A 20,154-nucleotide genomic window follows, 5' to 3' on the forward strand; every position below is an offset into this window, starting at 1 on the left:
CACCTACTCATACTCGGCTATTTAATAACTACTGGGTTATTTGGTATCTATAGAATTGGTGAAAGTGAGGTGGTATTGGTGAGATGAGGCCGAGAATTCGCCATAGATAACCTGACATTAGCCTTACAGTTGGGAAAAATTCGAGAAAAAAACTAAACAAATAATCGATCCAAGAGGGAATCGAATTCACTGCCGAGCACAATCCTGGATCAGGAGACAAACGTGTCATCTCCTGAATTATGCGGGTGGCCTCCTTTACTTATTGTTTATGCTGTTCGTATAAAAGAAACATATGACAATATGAAATTACTTTCAAAAGCCGTGATCTAAGCAAAATACTATTGGAAAATCTAAGTAGGTCATATGGTTACTTTCAATAAATGTTGCTGTTTTCTATGTGAGTGGAACTGGCGAGCTAACGAGAAACACAATGAAGTAAGAGAGCTTGGGTACCAGGATAAATAAGTATATAACATGAGCCATTTATTAAGAAAAACATTTTGCTATCGCCTCTTCACATAAAGTTAGGCTTGATGCAAAGTTTTGTAACGGCTTTAAACAAAGAGGATAGGTTTTTTATTTATTTTGATGTACCGAAGTACATATGATATTTCCATGCAGATATTCTGCTTTCTCAGATGATGAGAGAGAGAGATGGAACGGAGAAAAATTCTCTCCGGCGCCGGGATTTGAACCCGGGTTTTCAGCTCTCACTTTGTGATTTAAAGACGGCGCCCATACCGTCGGACCCCGGCCAACCAGTCACTCATCTGAGTGCACCTCTACACATGTATGGACTTCGGTCCTGCGTGCATAGACATCTATGACGTAGTGCAGAGGGCGGCCACTAGAGGGAACCCAAGAGATGGAGCTTAATATGAGACGATTCTCAACGGTGTCGGGATTGTATCCGGCGTGGCTTAGTGGTTAAAGCATCAGCACGGAGAGCTGAAAACCCGGGTTCAAATCCCGGCGCCGGAGAGAATTCTTCTCCGTTCCATCTCTCTCTCTCATCAAAAGAGGGTAGGTGTTTACAATATTTGAAACACAAATTTTCAAGATTAGATGAAGCTAAATTGAAAGAAGATATTTTCATAGGAAATGCGTGTTATAATGCAAAACAGAGTGTTTGAAGTTCTCTTATAGGATAATGAGAAACCAATGTACATGGGATTCAGGATTCTTCACAATACTTTTCTAGGAAATATAATGACTTTTCATTACAGAGAAATTGTTTAGAACCTGCTTAAAGCATATACAATTTTTGGACGTAATATAATACTGAAAATACATTTCATATATTCCCATTTCAACTTCCTTCCTTGTAACTTGGGCGCTGTGAGTGATGAACATCGGATAACGTTATCATCAGGACATGTTGTTGCTGTCATAAAAAACGATTCATAGAAAAATACTTAGCCAGTATTTCAGCCGACTTTTGCTGGCAGCTAATTAAGTGCGTTCCCAATATGAGTTACAAATGGAGGTCTTCCATAAAATAAAAAATATGAGCAAAATCAAGTTTTTTGCCCATATTTTCAGTTTAACTAGAAAAACAGCAATGTTTTATACTGCTCATTTATGTAATATTTTTTATCGTTTTGATCTCATAGGCAGTCACGAGAATATTTAAATTATGTTTGTTTCATGCACTTTTTATGACAAAAATATATTTTCCGGAGAAATTGTAGGCGATGGGGAATTCCGATTTTATGGTTTTAATTCAGTGTAGACCAGTGGCGGTTCGTGCCTAAAATGACAAGGAGTTCACTACTTTTATGATATTACATGGTTTTCCAACAATTAAAACAATGTCTCCTTTCTGAAAAATTAAAAAAAAATACTACAGTTCTTTAAAGTTTATAATTGTCTTAAAGTGAGCATGATGATGATGATGATGATGATGAGGAGGAGGAGGAGGAGGAGAAGGAGGAAGAGGAGGAGGAGGAGGACGACGACGACGACGAATTATCCTTGAAACAAGAGCGATTTTTCCTTACGTTTCATTCAGCCCTGCAATATTCTGCCTGGAAGCTGAGCTAACTGTTGCCTAATTTCTGTTCTTCCAAGGACTGATAAATCTAGGCAAGCATTTTTATGAGCAATAGATTCCTCATGCTTCTTAATTTTCTGTGTCAAATGGCTTAAATGTGACACATAAGTGCATGTCAAGCTCGTACCTTTACCTTAGCAAATAGCAGGCACGGGAAACTAATTTATTTATTTATAGATTCACAATCGCAAATTCAGCTGCTTCATATTTCTTTACATTGAAAGCCCTGCAAAAGTCTTATCTCAGCTTGTTTGTGCTTGTCTTAAATCGAGTTGAGGTAACGGCCTTCCAAACTTCTTTATATTACACTTATCTTCCAAGATTAAAACTGAAAAAAAAAATTTTTAACGGTATTGAATAGGACACGAACACACTCACAGATGAAGATATTAAGGCTAAAACACTAAGAAAAACTAAATGGACGTTTAAAGATTTATAAGGAACCATTAATAAATACAACAATCAATAACACACACGTACACGTGCTAAAAGTGTGATCTCTGCTACAGATTTGAAGCTAACTTTCGGTTTGAATCATGAAGTCTTTCGCATGTCGGCTGTCTCACGATCACGTGACTACAGCTGCGCTGGTCCAAACACCAGCGCAACCACACGTTTGCCATGCAACATTTCCCCCTGCCTCTCGCCCCGCACGCAAGTCCAGAAGCTAACTCGGCAAAGTACAGAGGAGAAATTGAACCTCGGAAATCACTCGTAAGCATGTATTCCTATAACATGTATGCGATCTCTGCTGTTCATAGGTTTTCATACGGAAAAAAAAAAAAAAAAAAAAAAAAACATCAGAGCCGCAAGTAATCTTATTAAAGATGAGCAAGAAACAAAGGATGATAGTGTAAATTATAAATAAATTTATTTAAACAATTAAATTGTTTTTCCTGGGGGTTCTCTGAACTATTGAACTCATAGGACGCACCGCCTCTGGTGTAGACTAATTATATAAAATTGTCTGTTTTCATTGGAGTGTAAAACAGAAGCTCGTAGTTTGTTTGTTGTTCAGTGTAATCATTATAAATTAATGTAAAATGTATGCTCGGGGCATGTCCTGAAAATGTCTGTTCGCTTTATGTATTGCACCGTATTTCATTTCACTATTTTCTATTTGTGGAACATACTTACAGGTTATCTAGTGAAACCAAATGCTTGTGTACGCCGTGGCTTACAGTAAGAACTTTATAGTGGGGTAAGTTAGGCAGCTATTAATGGAATTGTAGCAAGGGAGGGAAGCTTCTCAGTGCACTTTCTGCTTCCCCTCACGCGTATATAGGTTTCACGAGATATCCAATGGTCTATACAAGAATTTGAGGAGATTCGAAATGCCATCCTATCCTTGTAAAGTTAAATTATATTGACACGCCATTTTCTCATCATCTATTAAACATAGGACACTGTAATTTTCACTCCATGTGCCTTACTCATTATTCTGCCAGAGATTTTCTCCTAGATACAATATTTGCAAATAAAAAATTATAATGCGAATAATTATCTTTCTCATTTTCAGTACTTGATAAAAAATCATTTGTTGCATAATTTCTATAAAATTACGAGAAGCTCGTATCAATATTCAGAAAAATATTATATGAACACCTGAAAAACATTTCATGTTTCTTCATATAGCAGAAGTATGTATTTATTTACACTGCAAGTGGGCAAGCACCCGGTGGCAGTGGTACATAATATAAATACACAATAAAATTACAATACACAATACAATTATACAATATAATATACAATAAGAATACACAATACAATTTAACACAATAATTACAATTAATAATAATAATAATAATAATAATAATAATATATAAAATAATCTAATTTATAAGTAAACCTAATTTTACAATACAACCTACATATTTATAGGCTCTACATAAGTTTCACATTGGTACTGATAATAATCTTTCACTTTACTCTCATCTCACTCACAGTAGCGGCACCATGACGCATTTTACTGACACTTTAGGACACATGTCACTGACACTATAGAACACATTTCATTGACACTATAATTATCACTGATCGGAACTATTCACAGCACTGTAAAACAGTAACTTCACTGACTCACCACGCTTCACTGATATAAAAGTTTAAATAAGACAAATAATTATACCCTTATGCATACTAATAAATGGAACTATATTCAAACTAAACATTTCTAGTCGAAGACCCTCTTACACCCTATTTTTAAATAATTTACATTTCAACCCAAGGGAGTAATTCGTCAGGCTAAATAAATACATGTCACCTTAAAAAAATTTAAATGTTAAATGTCAACTTAATTATAATTTACACTTTATACACAACTTTTCAAGTTATTCTTGAATCTCCTTAAGGAAGGACAGCCCTCAAAGACCGCTGCAGGTAGGTCATTCCAATCATTTATAGTTATATTTAAAAATTAGAATTTACCTACATCCGTTTTCTGTTTCCTTCATTTGATTTTAAAATCAAGATCGTTCCTACCATAGTACGTTGGCTTCTCTAACCGAGCCGTTATGTTTACCCATGCTTTCTGACCTAGATGTGCTCTATACAATGAATTTATTCTAGTTTTCCGATGCTGGGTGATCCTGAAAAATATGTCATGAATTACAGAAAATTTTACATATCAGGGAAAGCGCGTTTCGAACCTACTTCGACATTAATCATTTTCTAATTTTCTTATTGAAATTCAATTAATTTTGTATATTGTTCAACCACTCTTTACAGATTCTAAGTTTATGGTATGCTTTATTCTGTATATGCACGGATTTAATTAATTTATAAGGTATCAACTGAAACCCTTGAATATAGTGAACATCGTGTTCAGTCGTCGTTACGAATGTATCATATGTGTGATTTTTCGACCGTCATACTGTTTAGCCAATTTCATTTCGCGTTTGCATTCTCTTTCTGGGTCTGCCACAATTTCGATTTGCCTCGACTTTTAATTGGATCCTCCCTATTTAAAAAAGTACCATCATGAACTTGACCCATTGACTATGTTCAAAGGTTATAGTCTTTTTTAAACTTTTAAAAATGTTTCAGTGGGCTATTTATGTTGCTGATGCTTTTCCGATTTCACAATCTACAAATAACACTCAAATGCTAACAAATTCTGGGAACGTGTGATTAGCATTGCGCAAGCATAAAATAAACCCGTATAAAAGACACAATCAACTGCAATGAAAGTTATATATACAGATCACTTTAATCAATTCCTTCCGAGAATCGAACCGGAGTTTGTTGGAATTTTAGTCGGCAACGCTGTTATTTGGACCAATAGTATGATCACTTTTACATTACACAGTAATTCCTAGCGTAACATTGAATAGGCCAATGATGGGGATATTTTTTTTCGCTTTCAAGTACAATTACAAAACATTCCCTCATTTAGACAGAGAAATATGAAGGGTTCAGAGCCATAGTGGGTCAAGCGCCATTTACTAAAACCGTAGAAAGCAAGGGTTAAAATGAAGTTATTACCATAATTCAATAGAAACATATAGCAAGTAATATAAAATATACACATTCAAACTAAATGATATGTCAATCTTCATTAAACTATGGTATTCACTTAACTTTAACCCTTGCTTTCTCCGTTTTCAATAAATGGCGCTTGGCTCACTATGGCTCTGAACTCTTCATATTTATACTGTTATCAAAAGAACGAAACACTTTTTCTTTGTATGTCTATCTGCCTGTCTATCTGCAGTTGATAGATGAAATGAGAAGAAGGTGGGATAATAGAGGAAACGGGAATACCCCAATAAAAATATCACGAAATTAGCCGTGTAAGAAAATTAGCCTACTTTGCCCTGCAATACTTAAAAATAAGCTGGGAAGAAGTCATGTGGGTAGTATGGATTTTCGATGCTGATATAGGAGAGGATTGGGACTCCAAGCCCTAGTGCTTAGTCAAATAATAGTCTAAGAGAGAACCTATGGCAGGGCTGAAGCAGGATGGCGTAACTGTCAGCATCGGATTCATGAATGCCGCCCAGGATACTTTTCATTTCATTATAGCCTATTAGTCTGAGGCGGCAATGATATAAGGCATTATTATTTTAAAACTCGTATATCTCGTTAAATACACTAGTCAACACTGATTTTATTTACTAACAATTGCTGCTATTTCTTATGATGTAGTATCATCTGCTTATTCCAAAAATGAATTCAGAATTTTTCTACCAGCCACCATATGTTTGTAATTTTATAAAAAATATTTATTTTTATTCCTGTATACAGTCCTTAACATGCTGATGAAAAATATATATTTCATTTCATTTTATTCCTTCAACAATTGACCTATAACTTTAGATCATTTTTGCCTGTTAAGTCACAGTTCATAAAAATAAATTTTACTCCTCATAAGACTGTGAGAGTTACAATCATGAAACAAGTTTCATAACCTGTTTTCTTTGTCCTAATTTTAAGTGCGGTAAAAGTATCTTATAAAGCGAAACATACTTCGAAATACTGTATAAATCACAAACAATTATTTTGTTACGTTTGTATTTAGTTAACTTTGAAAGCACACAAGCGAATTTTTACTACATTAGTTAAAAGAGCCTACGAGTGTTATTTTGATTGTAAAATTCATGAGGACAGGAACTGGACTCCTGAAATCTGTTGTGCTTCATGTAATTCTATTGACTGGTTGGCTAAAAGGATCCCATCATATGCCTTTGCAGTTCCAATAATATGCCGGGAACCTAAGGATCATTCAACAGAATGTTACTTTCTAGGAACCACAGATCAGAAGATTACAGAGAATTTATAAGCGAACTGATTCAGAACTATAACGTGTTGGGGTGTGATATGGCTCTCAAAATAACTTCTTGGATTCTCCCTTCTTTTTTTGTACTCAAAATCTTTAGGTAGTGCGCGATGAACGTGGAGAGCGTTTTCATCAGATTTTTTTTCTGAAATGGAAAGACGCTACCAGGAAAAATGGAGCCCAAATATTCTGTCAGATTACTGCTGGACACTCAAAAGAGATGTTTCTCAAGCCAAGTATAGCCTAAAATCTATTTCACACACATTTCAGGTAAATAAATATTATTTTAGGTAAAATGTTACAAGGTATCAGTACTAGAAAAGTTTAAATTACATTTCATATAATTACTCAAAAACCTTGGGTGATAGAAGAATTTTGAAAGCAGATTTGAAATCAGAACGATAAATTCTATAAGAATCACCCATTCTTTATCTTTTAACAAAATATATGTTTCATTTTGTTGACCAGTGATATTAGTCCCATCAAAATTTTTCATGGAATAAAACTTATCGGAAACCGTTTCTAAGAAACTTTTCTTATGTAACATTTTTTTTCCTAAAAATCAATAATAAGCGAGATATTTCGACTTATTTGATTCAGGCCCCCTTATAACCCCCTCTTTTAAGTAACGTATTTTTAATGCTATATAGCCTAAAATATAAGTTGGAACTAACTTAATTTATATACCAATTTTAATAGAAATCGGTTCAGCCATTATCGCGTGAAAAGGTAACGAACATCCAGACAGATACGTGTCCGATTTGCACAGTCACATAGGACGCACAATGGTTCAATGCAAACCCAAGAGCAAGATCCCGTCCCGGATCCGCCCCACGAAAAGTCAAACCAAAAGGGCTATCATAACTGCATATCGTTCGTCCTGATTGACAGTAATTGTCAGAATTGAATCATTTTAATAATAGCATAGGGGGCAGAAACATGGAATTATGACGATGTGAAGAGAAGCAACTAGAATCATTTGAAATGTGGATATGGAGAAGAATGGAGCGTGTGAAATCAATAGACAGAATAAAAAATTAAGCTGTGCTAGAAAGAGTGGGTGAAGAAATAATAATTCTTAAACTAATCAGGAAGAGGAAAAGTAATTCTGGGTCACTGACTGACGAGAAACTGTCTACTGATAGATGCACTGAAAAAAATGGTGAACGGGAGGAAACTTCAAAGTTCGGGGCAGAAGAAGATATCAGATACAGTGAAAGCTCTTAAGTTCGACAGAAAACAAGTTCGACATCCCATAGTTGGACTGCTTACGGAGGATTAGACACGCCCCTATAAGGGCACTAAAAATGGGTTGCCATTTGAATGGGAATTGGTTCTGTCTTTTGTAGTGATATTTTTGTTAAAGGAAAACAGAATGTTTTATTGATTAGGACATCCATATTTAATCACTGATTTTAAATTAATGAACTCTTCGTTTTCTATTTGAGAATTGTGTCGTTTGTGAGATGGAACTGTCGAAACCCACTGTGGTACTAGAAGCGCATACACAAATCTCGGGGCGGGCAGTAAATGCAAGTACAGTACTGTATTCGTTGATGGATAACCAATAAGAATTTGTATTCATTTCACTTGCCACACCCACTACCCTTATTGGACTGAACTTTCAATTCTGTTTTGTCGAACTTAGGAGAGTCCACTGTATATGGATCATATGCGGAGACTAAGAGGAAGACAGGTAATAGGAAAGATTGGAGAATGCTGGGTTTTCAGTTAAAGATATGCCCTTGGACAGAAAACAGTGAATGAATATTTTGTTTAAGCTATATAAATAAACGTTCAGGGTGCTCTTCATAGTCATTTCGCAGCACGCGCTACGAGCGTGCTAAACTAGCCCCGGCTTTCACTGGTTACTTGTACAGAATTCAAATCATATCATATCGCTAGCACTGGTTTATGAATACGAAAAACCCTGATCATCCACCGGAAGCCCGCGCTAAGAATGTCTATGAATACGGCCCAAAGAAACTTAGCCGGACATAATGACTTAGCTGGGAATGAGTGTTCATTTTCATGTGAACGTACACGATATAGGTGTACTTTTCTTCGAAAAATTTGTTTCCTTTACCCGCAGTGCACAAATTCTGTACATTACCTTCAGTTGTCATTATAATAGCATAGCCTATAGCTAACGCCAGCGTTTTTTGACTATGCAATAAATTGTTCTACTGCAAGTTTGAATGAGAGTTTACTTACCAGTAAGTTATCGGGTGACATCGGATTATTAATGTTTCCTTCTTGTTTTCGAAACCGGTGGCACAGTACAGTCACTTCCAAATACGAGTAATCACTTTCAATATGTGTTGCAGCTACTGTATTTGTAAGTTTAACATTTTGGAAATATGCCTCTTCTTAATTTACATTTTGTAAAAGAAAGTATTTAATGTAATAAAAATTAGACATCCTCCAATTCATTCACTTCCAACAGATCTTCTTTTTTTTTTTTTTCTATTTACTTTGTGCCTGTGTTACATATCGAAGTGTATTACGAAAAATAATAATCATCAGAAACTTGTGGGTGAATTTGTGAAATCTCTATTCAGTAATGTAGGGAAGAAAAAATTTTCCTGTTTTCTTGTTCGGAGAAACCCCTTTTTCGGATGGTGCTTAAGCTGGGACACTAGTTCATTTTTTATTGAATTTCCCAGTTCAAAAAGTCGCTATCTGAAAAGTTCATAAATTTTTTGTAAGTCACCAAAAACTGGTAGCATGTGAACAGATTACGGCCCTGTACAAAATAATTACTTAACCTTACAAGTTCCATAAAACATCTTACTAATACTTAGTTTGCACTTTTAATTCTAAAACTGTTTCAATTCCGTCACATAGGGGCTTTTATAACTGAGGCACTCATTGGCTTCCATATTTTAAATTATTTGTCTTGTTGCATATCCTATTGTTTCAAGAGCAAAGAATATAATGGCTTAACAAAGCTATTATACTGTAGTCGCGAAACAAAGTAATATTTTATTCACATAATATAAACATAAAGCATAGGATCTCTACCCACAAGCGACTTCAATGGCCATCTAGCGGCAGTCTTTTTCCTATTCACGTTATATGTTTGACCATTGAATGCAACACCTGTGGAGTAACGGCTAGCGCGTCTAGCCGCGAAACCAGGTGGCCCGTGTTCGATTCCCGGTCGGGGCAAGTTACGTGGTTGAGGTTTTTTCCGGGGTTTTCCCTCAACCCAATATGAGCAAATGCTGGGTAACTTTCGGTGCTGGACCCCGGACTCATTTCACGGACATTATCACCTTCACCTCATTCAGACGCTAAATAATCAAGTTGTTCATAAAGCGTCGTAAATAACCTACAAAAAAAGCATTGAATGAACTAGCAGTATAAGCAGCCATTGGATGCTTTCGAGTAGCCAGTGATTTGAAAAGAATTCGTTCACAAAAAAGGAAATACATAATGTTTATCATTTTCGTAAATTTTACAGTTTCTCGAGTTTTCCTGTGAATTTCATTAACAAAATTACACCAAATATTCAATATTAAACATTTTGATACGTATTACCTACACATATTATATGCATGGAATTTTTTAAAGATTCAAGTGAGTTACTATTATATATTTATTATTATTACTATTAGAATAGAATATAATGTTTTATTTTGACTAGCACAGTTAAGGTCATAAGACCTCTTCCACTCAACAAGCCTTAATCAATACAATAGTGACATACTATTATTATTGTTATTATTATTGTTATTATTATTATTATTATTGTTATTAAAAAGGATTAATACTACTAAATTCCCATCTTCCGCATTTAATCTCTCGTAGGTTATTATTATTATTATTATTATTATTATTATTATTATTATTATTATTATTATTATTACTATTATTATCATCATTATTATAAAGGATATAATACACTACTAAATTTCCATCTTCCGCATTTAATCTCTCGTAGGTTGACAGGCCTGATGTAACATGCGCTCTACGATTATTAAGAATGATGTAAGACGTTTAGTTCAGTATTTCGCCAATTCAGTTGAGTGTTTGGTCGCACTATACTGTTTTGCCTAGGAATATTCATAAATTTAAATTAAAACCGAACAGCTGCTTTGCTTTCTGAACACAACGAGGTGGTGAAGCTCTTGGAGTGCGATAATAGGACTAACAAGGCCCGCATTTTGGGCCCAAAGGTGAAGGACAAACTTAAAAATCGATAGCACTGCCTATACATTTCAGCTCACACTACAAACTTCAGAACAGATGATTTATCCCAAAATAATATTAAGATGAGTAATTAATGATTACTACCCCTGTAAGCCAAGACTGGGCATCGAGAGCGGAACCAGACTCTAAACGGGGACGCTTAATATTCATCCGTTACTAAATCAACGCTGCGCGGTGTTCGGCGGGAAAGAAAGGGGATGAAGAGAAATCATGTGTCTCCCCATGAGAGAGTAGAATCCGCTCTTGCTGCCCAGCTCTGCTGTAAGCAGACGTGCTTCTTATATCGTACGACTACAGCTAATGGCTAACTCTGTAAACAAATAGGTAAGAGAGGACGAGGATATGGCAAAGCAAAGTCCTCCATGCAGAAACAATCGACAGCCACAAAGCGTCGCGCAAGTTACAGATTATTAGCTCACCACTTCGCAATTAAGTGACCGCGGCCATGTTTCATTAGAGCCTGCAGCTGCCGTCCATCCTGCCCCCTCCATGGAAGTGTTCAAGTTTTGTATCGATTGCCGCTCCTTCAGATCGACTCCTGAGATAAGACGGTCAGAAATTCATTTCAACACTTCCTGTCTCTAGTCTTTTGTTTCTCCCGTGTTTCTCTTTTGTTTGATCTCCTCCTCAGACTTTATAATTAATTCTTTTCTTGCTAGAAAATAAATGTTGGGTTGAGGGGAGAGAGAAGCATTACCCACCACCGCGACTTACCCGACTTGAGACCTATTACCTGATATATTATTATTATTATTATTATTATTATTATTATTATTATTATTATTATTATTATTATTATTATTATTAAAGTTAGTTGTGTATATGTATTTATACAGTGTGTTTCAAAATACTTACTTACTTTTAAGCAACCCGGAAGTTCATTGCCGCCCTCACATAAGTCCGCCATTGGTTCTCAACTTGAGCAAGATTAATCCAATCTCTACCATCATATCCCACCTCCCTCAAATCAATTTTAATATTATCTTCCCATCTACGTCTCGGCCTCCCCAAAGGTCTTTTTCCTTCCGGCCTCCCAACTAACACTATGTATGCATTTCTGGATTCGCCCATTACGTGCTACATGTCCTGCCCATCTCAAACGTCTGGATTTAATGTTACTAATTAAGTAATATAATGCGTGCAGTTCTGTGTTGGGTAACTTTCTCCATTCTCCTGTAACTTCATGCCTCTTAGCTCTAAATATTTTCCTAAGCACCTTATTCTCAAACACCCTTAACCTATGTTCTTCTCTCTAAGTGAGAGTCCAAGTTTCACAACCATAAAGAACAACCGGTAATATAAGTGTTTTATAAATTCTAAGTTTCATATTTTTTGACAGCAGACTGGATTATAAAAGTTTCTCAACCGAATAATAACAGGCATTTCCCATATTTATGTATTTTGGTTTAATTTTCTCCAGAGTATCATTTATATTTGTTACTGTTGCTCCCAGTATTTGAATTTTTCCATCTCTTCATAGGATAAATTTCCAATTTTTATATTTCCATTTCGTACAATATTCTGGTCACGAGACACGGCAAAATTTCAGAGTTGGATTCCATACATATAGATGATAAAAAAAAGTTATATAAACATGGGTCCGGGAATACACATATACACAACCAACAGCGCGATCTTATTGCTGTGTGATAAAGCTGTGTTCTGCTGCTTCGGTCCTGGCGGAAAATTCGAACGAGTTGTAAAATGTCACCTGTGAGAGCTCTTCTTGCCTTACTTTTTTATCGCCCATGTAATACAAGTTATTTACGTATTTGCTAACGTATATAAAATAACAGAAGTAAATCCATGCCATCTATTCGGTTATTTGAAGCTACAAATAAACTAATAAATGTATATTTATGAAGCAATATAAAGCATTTATATTTGAAACATTGCTTAGTTACAGTGAATGAATGAATGAATGAATGAATTTAGCCATTATGTCCCGTGAAGGGCAAAGGCCTCCTATAAAAGGAGTAGCTCGTTATTACTCCCTGGTGAGCCATTCCAGGCGAGATTTCACTTTGTCGGTCTGTATACCTTTGAAACTAATGTACACTATCTAGTCGCCATTGTAACTATTAACACTATACACTGTAGCATTCGTAACAATTTCTAGTTCGTATTAGTCCTAGTTCTTTCCACTGAGATCTGTCTCTTGCTTTTCTTGACCACTGTTTGCCTGTTGTCTTCACAAACATATCCGCCCTTCTGAGTAGTGGTCTTCTCTGGTTCTTTCTCCCGATGTATGTGTCCCACATGGTGATCGCGTGCGTCCATCTTGAGTGCTCCATTCTCGCCACGTTCCCTCCCCCCCCACTTCCATTTCGTCATCATGGCACGTTCTGCTGTATCGGATGTGTTGGCCAGTTTTTGTAGACTGTCGTTGGGGAGCTTGTCTTTTAGCGTGACTCCTCATATTTTCCTCTGCATCTTCCTCTGGCAAGTTTGGATCGCTGCATAATGCTTCGTAGACAGAGCCCATGTCTACACCCGTATAGGATTACTGGTAGGATGCAGGTCTCTAGAGTCTCAAACCTTAGTTTGCGGCTGATTGCTTTGTCCAACAATATGAATTTTAAACTCCAGAACGCCTTCCAAGCCCATGTTATTCTTCTTTTCATCTCTAGTTACAGTATTTAGATATATTTCTGTTACTTTATATGTACGTTAGAAAATACGTTCAATAATAAGACGTCTACATACCCAATAGTATTTTCAACTCCAGTTGCAATATAGCCGTTGTCTATGCCAATAATAATAATAGTAATAATAATAATAATAATAATAATAATAGGCTTGTTTGAGAATAAGGTGCTTAGGAAAATATTTGGGGCTAAGAGGGATGAAGTTACAGGAGAATGGAGAAAGTCACGCAACGCAGAACTGCACGCATTGTATTCTTCACCTGACATAATTAGGAACATTAAATCCCAACGTTTGAGATGGGCAGGGCATGTAGCACGTATGGGCGAATCCAGAAATGCATATAGAGTGTTAGTTGGGAGGCCGGAGGGAAAAAGACCGTTGGGGAGGCCGAGACGTAGATGGGAAGATAATATTAAAATGGATTTGAGGGAGGTGGGATATGATAATAGAGACTGGATTAATCTTGCTCAGGATAGGGACCAATGGCGGGCTTATGTGAGGGCGGAAATGAACCTCCGGGTTCCTTAAAAGCCAGTAAGCAAGTAATAATAATAGGCTAATAATAATAATAATAATAATAATAATAATAATAATAATATAAATATAAACAGAGTACCTACATATTAGACCTGCAATAATATGGTGGTAATGCAGCATTGTGGAACAACTGAAAGAAATATGGAAGCAAAATTAATCTCAGTTCTCAGAATATCTGTCGGTGATAAAGACTTGGTTCTCTTCTAGGAAAAGCGAATGGCTGTCAGAGCTCCGACTGGGCCTCACATGAATGCTAACAGAGCTATGTAGGTGTATGAATGGCACTAGTATTCACATGTCTACCTCGATGCATTGTCAAGCTGTGCTGCCTTATTAGCAGACATGCACGAGTGCGGAAGTAAACTCTAGTGCAGTAAACCGATTTTCCAAACGGAGTGGAGCTTGTAAGCTCCAGGTCGCGCAGGACGTTTTCATCATTTGCACCTCCTCCAACTAACTTGCCCCTGCAAGCCGCTGTTCCTCCGTAGCCTGCATTATGTTGAGGCGAGCACGCTTTGCTGGCTGAGGCCTGCTTTATTTTAATTGCGTATTTACTCACCGCAGGCGGCTACGTCCACTTCATATTTAATTTCTTCAACTAGTCTATACCAGGTGTTTCAGACCACCCCTATCAGCCTTTTTTCTCGAAAACTATATGATACTGTTTGTTCATTTAAAAAAGTTGATAACCAAAACCTATGTAAAGAATCGATTGATGGTAAAACCATTTCCCGTAACAAACCGGAATCATTGGTACCTGTTTTCAACTTCGAAATTTAAAATGAGAACATGGGTCATTGAAAGTACCATTGGAAACTACTTTAAAAAGAAACAACTTTTACTGAAACTTTTTTTCTAACTTTTATTGTTTATTCGTCAAAATTATAATAATCATAAATCATATCCGAAATATTACACCCTCAAATTGTAAATGGATCTCTCTGCATGAAATCAAAATTTTACTCATAATAATCATAAAGGCATCATAATATTTTATACTTTTCATAAGAGAATGAATATACTTTGAGGCTGTTGTAATATTTACACCAGTCGTTCAAATATTTGAACGACAATGAAAACAGTTTGTTGTGAAGTATTTCGTACTTTTTTAATATCCCTGCACATCGAAATACTTGGAGAGATTTTCAGAGGCAAATCCTAGTCTTTCTGCAATTAAAGTGCTCTTGGGCACCTGAAAAACTTCTTCATATGGCACGACGTAAGGGAAGTGAACTTCATGCTCAGGGTTTCCGGAATTTTCTCTCCATAGAGTATGTGAACCAGTTGCTCAATCTACTTGGAATTGTGAGGAATAAGTGTACTTGATTATGATGATCAGTAGCTCTTCTTAAATAAATAACAAAAAAAAGAATCCTATAAATGGACAATTTAAGATTTTATAAGTTCCATTTATTAGTTTGGAATTTTTAGGTCCCACCAAATTAGGTCTTTAGATTTTCTTTCTTGACCTATTTTTCAAAATGAATGGGGTTTTCTCATTCCCCTTTCCTTCATTTTATTATTCATATTGGATACTATCACTATAAACATTTCAAACACTCTTTAGTGTTGTATTAATAGACATATGGATTCATTGGTTCTTGCAATTATTATTTGAGGATCTTGTTTTCTGTTTTACTTCTGCTTTAATGTGTTGATCTTCGCTGAGTAATGATCTATTTAATAATATTATTAGAATTGATATGTTTTCATAATTACGTTAATATAGTTTCGGTATCAGAGTTATCATATGATCAGTTCTGAGTTGGTTAATTGATTTAAAATGCAGGACTCCTTATACAATGTAATATTTTCTATCTCAGCTGTGACAAAACATATGGGTGGTTTGTAATATATGAGGCGTTCCGTAAGAGAAGGGCGAACCCGCCAAATATACAACTGTCAAAAGAAAAAGTGGCCGCTCTCCTGAAACAAAGTTCCCTTAGGGTATCTTCGCTACAATTCGGAGACAGGAGATGTTACATGTTGTTGGACCACGTTGCCTGATATCTACAGTTATAATTGATGTATTCTGTGTGTTATTCGATAGCGTAATGGTAGCGTTCAGGCCTCTTATTCATGAGGTCCTGCGTTCGACTACAACCTCTTGCTTTTTATGTTCTTTTTTGTTCTGTTTTTGAGAGAGACAAACTATACATAATGGCTCCTTTCTCTTTTACGATTATTTTAGTAATTAACATCAGGTTCATTAATATATTATGCCATGACTTTATCATTATGATATTGTGGCTGCAAATGGAAAGAAAAAATATTTTATTCTCAATAAAAATATCTTTCGTAGCATAAACAAAACAAATTTACTGGCGTCGGCCTGAAAACAGTCAAACAATTAAGCGTTCAAAAAACAAAACAAAAAGCCACAATTCAATATTTAGTCTATCTTCCTCTTATCTCGATCATCTTGCAGTCGAGTGGGCATGGAATTGACTAGTCTTTGCAAATAGCGACTGTTCTTAGACACGATATTCCAGGCATTCTGAACATACTTACATAAGTGTTCTGTCCATGGGCAGGTCTTTCATTGCAAACCCAGCAATCTCCAATCTTTCCTATTTTCTGCCTTCCTCTTAGTCTCCGCATATGATCCACGTATCCTAATGTCGTCTATTCTTTTCAACCAGAGACCCAACCAATTCCTTTTTCTCTTTCTAATAATTTTCAGCATCATTCTTTCTTCACTCACTTTTTCAAACACAATTTTATTTCTTATTCTGTCTGTCCACTTCACACGCACCGTTCTTCTCCACATCCACATTTCAAATGCTTCAATTCGTTTCTCTTCATTTCGTCGTAATGTCCATGTGCCTTCTCCATACAATGCCACACTCCACACAACGCACTTCACTAGTCTCTTCCTTAGTTCTTTTTCCATAGGTCCGCAGAAGATCCTTCTTCTTCTATTAAAAGCTTCCTTTGTTCATGTTTGCAGTTTTTCTTGTGAAGGATAGGCCTAAATGCGGTAACATCCCGTTGCTTTCCGCACACCACTATCTATTTCGCATCTTATTAAATTCCAGGGGGCCCAAGCGTGGAGATGAGGAGAGTGGATTTGACTAATTGGGCCCTCCGCACTTCACCGAAAATCACGGCAAGGGTTAAATATTAATTCTATCAGGATGTTTGACCCGATCAGAGACCAGGAAATCTCAATTAGCCTTTTCCCCCCGCATCCTGGACTAGCTTCTACGAATCATCAGAAAATCTTAGAGTGTGATTGGGCCAATTTTTCCGAAAATGTTTCCACACTTTTGCCCTCGTAGCTCAGCGGACGAACGTCGGAATTTAGATGTCAACGTCTCAGGTTCAATTCCTCATTACTCCATTTCACTTTATTGTGGTTCAAGATAGTATAATGTAATAATACAAAAAGAAAAACTAATACCAGTTTTATGCAACTGGATTTTTCCAAACCTAATATTAAATTTATGTTATTTATATCGCTAAAGAACGATTACAATATAAATAACTTGAATATTATTTATACAGTATCACTAAAGAACGATAACAGAATATAAATGATAAATATCGGTTTGTTTAATTAATATAAGATATTATATAATACGTATTTCATTATCTAAATTAAATAACCTATTTTACAAAGAAAGATGGTTATTTGTGTTATAATAATTACTTACATAAAATACAGATTATTTATATTGCGAAAGAACAATAACAATATAAATAACTTGAATATTATTTTATAATGCTAATGAAGGAAAACAATATAAATGATAACTTGAATATTATTTATATCGCTAAAGAACGATAACAATATAAAAAATGTAAATATTATTCATATCGGAATTTCACAGATTTATTACAGATGTATTTAAGAAATTGTAGAAGAATAGTAATTAGTAACAGTGTCCTATTTATTCTTCTTGGAGCCAAATTTGTAACTTTTAAAAGTGTGGTTACTATGTTGAAGTGTATGTGTTGCAACGGATGCTTGATTTGTTATGTATGTGAGTCAGTTATGGGATGCTTGATGCCGTCGCAATGTCGTAATTATAGTTTGATTGTGTTTGTGTGACTATTGTGTATTAATTTATGATGTATGGTACGGAAAACTGCATATTTGTGTTATAGAAGTGTTACGTATGTGTGTTGTTAATGTTTTTGTATGTTTCAAATTGATAACTGATATTTGTTTTGCAATCGCAATGCCTAATTTACGGATTGTTTATATTTTGTGTCGTACGCCGGACTCCTGGTCGTTTCGCTCTCCGACGTGTTGTCGAGGTGGGGAGGGGAAACGGGAGTGACGTGACAAGATGGCTGTCGCTTGTGGGTGGGGTAATAATAAGGAACTGTGGTGAAGTTTAAAGGAAAGACTGTTTTAAAGTAACATTTGTTTATTACAGAAATAGCTAACAAAGAAAGTATAACTGTGGTTCCCTCCTAGTCCTGTGGTAGGGGTAACGGGAGAGTCGTGATAGAAATTGATAGTTTAGAAATTCGTCCTGAGGCTTCGATGCGAGGAGAGTTATGAGGGGTGATAGTAAAGTACGACTGAATGAAAGGGAGGTAGGGGTAACGGGAGTGCCTGGGGAAAATGGGCTTGCTTTCATGTGTGTTGTGGGGTGGGCAGGATAACGAGAGAGTTGGAATCGGGATGATGGTTGATTCTCTAGGTCGAAGGATCAAACACAGCGTACTGTGCGACTTATCGACGTTCGAGAACACACCTCTTTGGATTCGGAGGATCAACACAGCGTACTATGCGACTTACCGACACTGGGGGGGGGGGGGGCGGTATGGTGACCTCTAGCGTTCGGAGGATCAACACAGCGTACTATACGACTTACCGACACTAGAGGGGGGGATTCTGAGGAGATGGTTGTGTTTAATTGAACAAGCGGGGAGTCGAAGTCAGGGTGGTGAGAGATAAGGGTGATCAGGGGAGAGAAGTGTGGGTTGGAGGTGCTGATGAGGCCTGTGGCGAGACGAGAAGAAAATAAGTACGTAAGAAGTGAAGAAGATTCGGCTGGTGTAGGAAAGAATACAGGAGACAGGGGCGCGGCTGGCTCCCTGTTCCTGGGGTGGTGGCCGTGTGTAGACACGTCCGAACAAAAGGCAAGTCTCTGCGCCTAAGCGAGAGGAGTGAGCACTGGACGAGGGCAGCTGCTAGCTAACCCCCGTCTGACCAGTCTGCCGCTCTCGAAAATCGAAAAATCGAAAGAGAATTGGGAGGAAAAATTTTAAAAGGTACGCAAAACGCGTCCTTGCAAGGGGTTGGGGGCTGTACAAACCTAAATATGTGAGCTCCAAGCCTGTTGGCCACTAGTCTCACTCCGGATTACGCTGCTCCATTGAAGGAACTCTAGAAAATTTTGAAGGGGAAGCCGAAATTGGACGTAACCTCTTAGGTACCACATACGCGAGGGGGACTGAGATTTGATCAAGTGATCACGGAACGGGAAGAGGAAGGGCGGCTGGTGTTTGCCGTTAGGATGGCGAGACGCTGTCATCTGTTGTTCGATGACAAAGCATGTGAAGGCCGTCGGAAGAAGCGCCGTGAAATCTAAATCTACAATTTGAGAGGTCCCTGCCGCTCTCTTTTTTTTTTTTTTTTTTTTTTACCTTGGGGATTTAGTGAAGTGATTTTTTTTTAATGACAGGCAGAGTAACTATCTCATGCCCCCATGTTAAATTGCTACCAGTGCACTTCATTAGAACCAGGTACCCAGCTTCGAAGCCGTTAGCCCTGTGAACTTACAATATATTTATGTTCCCCTATTGTCATAATTCAGGGTTGGTATCTAAGAAATTAGCAATTTCTTTGTGATAGTAGAAGAGAAAGAGTGGGGGAAGGGAAGTGGTCCGTGGCCCATTTCTTTTAGGGCTCATCCCGACATTTGTCTTATTGCTCAAGGGAAACCACGGAAAAACCTAGAGCAGG

General features: G+C 36.7%; 1 non-coding gene across 1 annotated transcript; it reads left to right on the plus strand.

Moving 5' to 3' along the window:
• Positions 1 to 909: 909 nt before the first annotated feature.
• TRNAS-GGA (transfer RNA serine (anticodon GGA)) lies at positions 910 to 981 on the plus strand. Its single transcript has one exon. It is a non-coding gene; the product is annotated as a tRNA-Ser (tRNA).
• The last annotated feature ends 19,173 nt before the right edge of the window (positions 982 to 20,154 follow it).

This window comes from Periplaneta americana, chromosome 5 (assembly GCF_040183065.1).
Source record: "Periplaneta americana isolate PAMFEO1 chromosome 5, P.americana_PAMFEO1_priV1, whole genome shotgun sequence".
NCBI classification, from domain to species: domain Eukaryota; kingdom Metazoa; phylum Arthropoda; class Insecta; order Blattodea; family Blattidae; genus Periplaneta; species Periplaneta americana.